An 8,401-nucleotide genomic window follows, 5' to 3' on the forward strand; every position below is an offset into this window, starting at 1 on the left:
AGATACTCACTATATGGAACAGGCACTATAAGGTCAGACACTCTAAAGAACACCCCACTTGAGTGCCTCCTAAAAAGCCTTTGAATTAATGTTCTCTCCTTCCCAGATTTTCCTCCTGTATCAAACTCATGCCAGACCCCTCGCTACGGAAGAATTTTGTTTCTACCTTTGGTCTTGCTGACTATCCCTCCTTTCCGGTTTCCGCAGCATCTCCTTCACCCCCTTCTAATTCTCGGCCTTCTCCACCCTATCCAGATACCTACCCAAACCCCACAACCCACCACACACACTCAGGGATCTGGTTTGGTTCCACTATATTCTCCCCTTCTAAAGCCTAGTTTACATTCCTTCTCATTAACAAATCTCTTCCAAATCAACAAAAAGTCAGTCTCACTTACTGATGACTCTACCACCTTCCTCAAAGAATTCAATCCTAACTCAAAACCCAGTCCTGTGACATGAATTAAAATGACCTATATATCATTCCTTCCTCCACCCTTACCCCCAACACCTGCGCGTGCACATACATACATACATACATACATACATACAAATCAGGTGTGGAGAGAGGCCCAGAACCAGGCAGATCAGCTCAGATGCCAGGCCCCTACCTCACAGTAGAGTCCAAGGCAGTCCTAGATATAAAACATCCCCAAAACAAACAAACAAATTAGGATTACCAAGGAGACAATGGCTGCAGGCTGTGTAACCTGCTTGACAAGAAGACTAAAAAGAAAAAAAAGGCGTCTCATAAAGTAATAAATTTAAAAAACCCGTCTGAGGTTATCGAGAATAGCATGAAAATCCACCAAAAACCTCTGTATATAAGCCCCTCACTAACAGCAAGAACCTCTGACTTCTAATTTGAGAGCCCACCTGCATCTAGGTGAAAATTAACTCCACACTCATCTCCTCTTCTCCAAACCTTTCACTTTCTTAACTGCTTTTTGTTCCTTTGATGTATTTTCAGCTCAGTTTAAATTTATATTACTCCTTTTTATAATGGGTGAAGAAGTGATACCATGCTAGTGTACAGCTGTATGGTTATATTTGTCATTCTTTTCTAACATTTTCTAAGATAGTCTGGATTTTGAAGTAGTTAGTTTCCTAAAGCTGCCATAACAAAGTACCATAGACTGAGCTGTCTTAAAATGAAAAAGTATCTCCTACATTATCTTGGATATGAGAAGTTTGAAATAAAATTTTTGACAGGGTTTATTCTTTCTAGGAGCTTTCTAACAAAATATGTTCTATGCTTCTCTCCTAGCTACTGGTTGTTGTTGGTGATTATGTTTACATAATTACGTGTATTTCTCAGAAAGAGAGGATATACATAATACAATAAAATGAAATATTAAATAACGTATTAATCTATGCAGCACCTCAAAACAGAGATAAACCTGAAGGACATAGATTCTTCTTCTGTCATCCTCATTCACTGCTCAACTTTCAGATTTAAAGGAAGCAATTGAAAAAAACTATGCCTTGAATCAGGAGCACTTTGTCTTCAATCTGACATTGTTGCTTGTTAGCACTTTAGATAGGTTCTTGACAGCAGATTTCCCCAATGCAATGTGTCTTTTATTTTTTTGACTGTTGTTATCATGGACATTAATTGTGGATCCAATTAAAATAAAGTTATTAACAATTTCTTTTCTCTTTAGCATGATGCTTATTTGTCTCTCTTAACAATTTGTTAGGAGTTCTTGGGAGAAGTTATTATGCTGGAAAAGGTAGAAGATCAGAGAAAGAGAGGAAGATCTCCAACAAGACGGATTGACACAGTGACCTCAACAATGAGTCAGAAATTGTGAAGATGGTGCAGGATAAGGCAAGGTTCAGATCAATTGTTCAGAGGGTGTCTATGAGTCATAGTATATTGATGGCTAACAAAAATATTAATATAACAAAAGGAAAGTAGGATAACAAGTGAAACCCACCACTAAGAAATTAAATGGATGAAAACAGAACCCACTAAAATAAAAGGAACAGAATAGGGAGCTCTGGTGACCTAGTGATAAGAAGCTGTGCTGCAATCTGAATGCATGTGGTTTGAATCTGCCAGCTGATCTGTGAGGGGAGAATGGGCAGTCTCCTCCCCTGAGATTAACTGCCTCTGAAAACCCATTGGAGGGTCAGTTCCAACTCGATGGTAATCAGTAACAGCAATAAAGAACTATAAGACCTTGGTGGAATCGTTTGTAGCGTGTTGTGCTGCTTGCTAAAAGGCTTCACATCTTCAGTGGTTCACATTCATCACCGAGTCCATGGTAGAAAGAGAGACTTTCTCCTCTCTTTGAGATTTACAGCCTTGGAAATCTGATGGAGAGTTGTTATGAAACAGAGTGGCCTTAATGGTAGTGAGTTTGAGCTTTGTATTTGATGAAGAGTTATACTCCAAGTTTGAAAACAGAGGAAATGTATATATATTTAGACATTCACTGCCTACTTTAACTCAGACAGAGGTAGAATTTGAACAGATTGCTTGCAAGAGAAGAAATTTAACTGGGCATTAAAATCAAAACAAAAAACCTCCCCTAAAAAAGTTTCTAATACCATAACCCCAAAACTTTCAACCAAAAAATGTGCTGGCCCACATGGCTTCACAAGTTACTTCTACTGGACATTCAGGAACAGTTGACACCTATTCTACCTGAACTATACCAGAATAAAGAAAAAGATGGAATATTCTAAACTCTATCTATGAAGCAATAATTACCCTGATGCCAAAGTCAGGCAAAGTCACTGATGTTGTTGCTATTATAATAATTTGCTATTGAATTGATTATGACTCATAGCAACCCTCTGAACGATGGCTCTGAACCTTGCTCTGTTCTGAGCCAATCTCACCATCTCTGACACACCTCACCTCATTGCTACAGTCACTGTGTCAATTCATCTCATCTAGGTCTCCCTTTCCTGTGCTGACCCTCTATTCTTCCAAGCATGATGTCCTCCTCCAAGAATGGTGCTTTATGGCAACATGCCAAAAGTATATGAGATGGAGCTTCAAAATCCTTGCCTCTATGAAGCAGCCCAGTTTCATTCTCTCCAGGACAGACCTATTTGTTGTTTTGGCAGTTCATGGTGTGTTCAATTGTCTTCTCCAGTAGCACAACTCAAAGGCATTGATTCTCTTTCTGTCATCCTTAGTCATTGTCCAGCCCTCAAATGCATAACAAACAATGGAGAAAACGATGGCACACCTAAATTAGGCACACCTTAGTCTCTAGACTGAAATAATTGCTCTTTAGCACTCTAGAGAGATCCCTGACATCAGACTTACTGTGGACCAAAGCAAGCTAAAATTGCTAACAACCTCAATCCTTTCTCCACCTATCATGATATTGCTTATAGACCCAGTGGTGAGTATCTTGCTTTCTTAAGAGTTGAGATGCAATCTATATATAAGACTGTAATCTCAGGCTGGAGACTAAGGTGCACCTGATCTGGGCTATAGTCTTCTCACTTGTTTGCTATGTGTCAGAAAGCAGGACAGTGACTAGGGATGATAGAGAATTCATGACTTTGAGCTGTGGTGCTGGAGAAGATTGTTGGTATATCATGGACTGCTAGGAGAACAAACAAATTTGTTCTGGAGAGGGTGAAACCAGGCTGCTCCTTGGAGGCAAGGGTTCTGAACTTCGTCTGACATACTTTGGGCATATTACAAGGAGGGACTGGTCCTGGGAGAGGGTCATCATGTTTGGGAGAGTGGAGGGACAGCAAAGGAAAGGAAGGCCCTTGATGAGATAGATTGATTCAGTGATTGGGTAATGGGAGTGAATGTGTCAGAGACAGTGAGGTTGGCACAGGATAGAGCAGGGTTTAGGGCTATTGCAGATAGGGTCGCTATGAGCTACAAGCTACTTGACAGCACATAACAACAACAAACAACAACAATCTTTGATATTCTCAAACAAATGCTTCACATCTCCCCCAATTTTATCAAGCATAGTGGTGTCATCTGCATAAGTAGGTTGTTGATTAATCTTTCTCCGATCCTAATACCACATTCTTCTTCATAAAGTTCAGTTCTGTATGTACATTGAAAAGATGTGGAGAAATTATACATGCCTGACATACTCCTTTCTTGACTTTGAAGCATTAACTGTTCCTTTGCTCTGTTTGAATAACAGTTTCCTTGTATCCCTAGTAACATGGCTTCTTCTAAACCCAGCTTGTACTTATGGCAATTCTTGTTTGATGTGTTGTTTCAGTCGTTTTGGATAATTTTCAGCAGAATCATGCTTGCATATGATATTAAAAATGTTCAATAATTTCCTCACTCTGTTGGGTCATCTTTTTTTTGGAATGGAAACAAATGGATCTCTTCCAGTCAGTTGGCCAGATGGTTGTCCTCCAGATTTCTTGGCACAACTTGGTGGAGAACATCCAGGGCAGTGTCCTTTTGTTGAATTATGTCAGTTGATAGGCTGTCAATTCCTGGGGGCTATTTTTCGCCAATTCTTTCAGAGAAGCTTGAACTTACTTCTTCATCACCATAGTCTCTTGCTTATATGTTGTTTCATGAAATTCTTCTGTGCTCATCAATTCCTTTTGGTACAATAACTTTGTATACTCTTTCCATCTTTTTTAAATCCTTCCTAGATCATTTAATATTCTTTCCAAAGCATCCTTAAGTATTGTGACTAGAGGCTTGAATTTATTCTTCAGGTCCTTCAGCTTCAGAAATGCTGAGGAAGTTTGGCCCCTTTGATTTTCTGACTCTTTGCACATTTCAATATTTTATTTTGTCTTCCTGCACTATCCTTTGAAATCTTCTGTTCAGCTCCTAAATATCTTGATTCCCCCCCCCCCCCACTTTGCTTTGGTTTTTTGGCATGCTAGTGAAATATTCAGAGACCTTTCTTACATCCATCTTGGTCTTTTCTTCCTCCTCCATCTTTGTACTAATCACCGACATTCTTCCTCAATTATGTTCTTGATATCCTCCCACAGCTTAATCTGGTTTTTTCTTATTAGTATTCAAGGCCTCAAACCTGTTTCTGGGATGCTTTTGAAATTCAGGTGAGATAGTCTCAAGGTAAATTTTGGTTCCTGTGGATTTAATTTTCCTTAGCTTCAGCTTCAACTTGCATTGAGTAATTGGTGGTCTGTTCCACAATCAGCACCTCGCTTAGTTTTCATGGCCAATATTGAGCTTCTCCAGTGATTGTTTTCACATATGTAATCGATCTGATTCCTATGCATAACATCAGGTGAAATCCATGTGTATAGCCTGTGGGTATGTTTCCTAAAAAAGTATTTGCAATGAATAAATCATTGCTTTTACAAAATGTTATCATTTTATCTCCAGCTTCATTTCTGTCTCATTATGCCAATTGCATCTTTAAATATTGTGCCTTGAGACTTGACGCTGTTTTTTAGCTCCTTCAGCTTTAGAAATGCCACATTCTCCCTTTTGGTTCTCTGACTCTTCGCACATTTCTTTCTAATATTTTGCTTTGTCTTCCTGAAATTTACTTTGAAATCTTCTCTTGTTTTGGCTTCTTGGAGTTCTAGTGCAATGTTCAAGTTTCTTCTGCCTTTCATCCTGGACTTTTCTTACTGCTCTGTCTTTGTAATGACCTTTTGCTTTCTTCATGGACGATACTCTTGATATCCTTTGACAACTCTTCTGGTCTGCATTCAAGAGTGTCTAAGGCCTCAAACCGGTTCTTTACATACATTTTAAGTTCAGATAGCATAGACTCAAAGTCATATTTTGGTTCTTGTGTATTTGTTTTAATTCTCTTTAGCTTCAATATTAACTGGCATATAAATAGTTGTTTAAGTTCTACAAGCACTTGGCCTGATTTTCACAGCTGATATTAAGCTTCTCCAATGATTCTTTCCACAGATGTAATCAGTCAGATTCATGTGCAGTCCATAAGGTGAGGTCTATGTGTATAGCTGCCTTTTTGTGTTGGGTTTTTTAAGAAGTATTTGCATGAATAGATTATTGATTCTACATCTAGCCTCCTATCTCTCACCAAGCCCATATTTTCTGATTTCTTATCTTTCTTTTTTCCTCACTTTTACATTCCAGTCATTAATTAGTATTAATGAATCTTGATTGTATGTTCAAGAATTTCAAACTGCAAAGCTTGGTAGAAATCTTCTATTTCCTTCTCTTTGGCTTTAGTTGTTGGTGTATATATTTGAATGATATTGGTATTGATAGTTCTTCCTTGTATGCATACAGACAGTATTCTGTCACTATTAATAGCAAAGACACTATTAACAAATAAGCTTATTTGTTGTTGGCCACGGGTAAAGTATAAAAAATGAGACAGAACACCCAGAATATATAAGTAAGCAGAGAGGTAAAGCAGCGAGTGAGCAGTTTAAACAACTAAAGTACTGAACCAACTTCCCTGTGCCTTTATTGAAAATTGCCAGGGATCAAATCACAAAGAGAATTCTATGCAAATGAAGCTAAGCTCTTTCTATTGAAAACCTTATGTTTGACTCAGGATGGAGGAGTTAGCAAATACAATATAAGAACTGTATAAATGCTTAAGGTCTTCCTTGATGCCTAACCCCTGTGAACACTTAAGGTCTACCTTAGTGCTTCAGGGGGAATTCCAGTTTATATCTGTGCCTCCCTTTTATCCTGATATAGCATTTGGTTTATTATCAATATTAACTTTGAAATTTGGTTTCCCACAATTATTGGTCAATATATCTCAAGAACATAGTTGCAAAAATTCTCATCAAAATCCTAGTCAATAGAATACAACATCATTTCAAAGTAATCACTTCATAACCATATAGGATTTATATCAGGTATGCAAAGATAATGAAACATAAGGGAAAAAATCTGTATAAGAAATCACATATATAAAACATATAGAAATACTATTTAATCCATCGATCTACTTTCAGCTATATATTTGGGATAAATACTAGCCACAATATAATATATACAATAGATATAGCTTAGAAAAAGTGCAGTCATAGTGCTTCTTGGAGGCAAAGATGGTTGAGTGTCATCTCTCATACGTTGGGCATGTTGCTAAGAAAGGCTATTTCCTAGAAAGGGCTACTGTTCTTGGAATGGTAGTGGGTCAGCTAAGGAGAGGAAGACCCCCAACAAGATGGATTAGCACAGTGACTGTAGCAATGAGCTCAAGTGTATGAGAGGTGATGAAAATGGCACAGGGTAGGACAGGGTTTCAGGTCTGTTGTTCATAGGGTAACTATGAGTCATACTTGACTCAATGGCACCTAATCATAACAATAACTTTGTTGATTTTTAAAAGTTTATTTTATTTTTAAAATTTATTCACATTTAAAATTTATTGCACATTTTTTTCTCTCCTTCTCCCCCTTCCTCCCTCTAACAATGCCCCTCTTGCCAAACTGTTCTTATACATATAATATATAATCATATATTCCTTTTAAACAGTTCTTTCCCTCATCTGTTCCAATACATTATGTATCCACCTCTTCCCCATTCCCTCTCCAATTGCCCCCATGTCTGTCCTATTTTAGAACAGTGGTGCTATGTAGTATTTATCCTTTGTAACTGAGATATTTCACTTAGCATCATGTCCTCAAGGCTCCCCCATGTTGTTTAATGTTTTACTGTTTTTTTGGGTTTTGTTTGTTTTACTGTTTTTAATGCTGCATAATATTCCATTGTGTGGATGTAATATAGTTTTTCTATCCATTTGTTTATTAATGGACACTTGAGTTGCCTCCATCTCTTTGCTATTGTGAATGCAGCAATAAATATGGATGTGCATGTACTTCTGTTTGAGTTGTGGTTCTGGTTTCTTTAGGGTATATTCCTAGTAGTGCCATTGCTGGGTCAAATGGTATTTCTATTTCCAACTTTCTAGGAAAAGACCATACCACCTTCCATAGTGGTTGTACCATTTTACATTCCAAACAACAGTGAATAAAAGTTCCAAGCTCTCTGCAACCTCATCAGCATTTGTTCTTTGCTGCCCTACTGAACTTTGTTTTTGTTGCTGGAGTGACATGGTATCTCATAGTTGTTTTGATTTGCATCTCTCTAATAGCTAGGGATTTTGAACATTTCTCCATGTATCTGCCATCTGAATGTATCTTTGATAAAGTGCCTGTTCATAGCCTGCACCTGATTTGTGATTGGATTGTTTACATTTTTCTTGTTGAGGTTCTGGAGTACTCTATAAATTTTAGGTTTTAGTCCCTTATCAGATATGTCATCGCCAAACATTTTTTCCCAATCTGTGGCTTTCCTTTCTTCTCTGTTGCAGAAGCTTTTAAATGTGCATAGGGATTTGTTTCTGAGAAGGTCTCATTCATCTATTCTTTTTTTTTAAATTTAGTTTGTTTATTTTTCATTTCAATGAGCATCTACAGAGATTTTGGAATTCCATTCATTCATTGTTGCACCCTTCTCCCC

This window comes from Elephantulus edwardii, unplaced genomic scaffold (genome assembly GCF_000299155.1).
Source record: "Elephantulus edwardii isolate Elephantulus edwardi_28Jun2011 unplaced genomic scaffold, EleEdw1.0 scaffold00017, whole genome shotgun sequence".
Taxonomy (NCBI): Eukaryota; Metazoa; Chordata; class Mammalia; order Macroscelidea; family Macroscelididae; genus Elephantulus; species Elephantulus edwardii.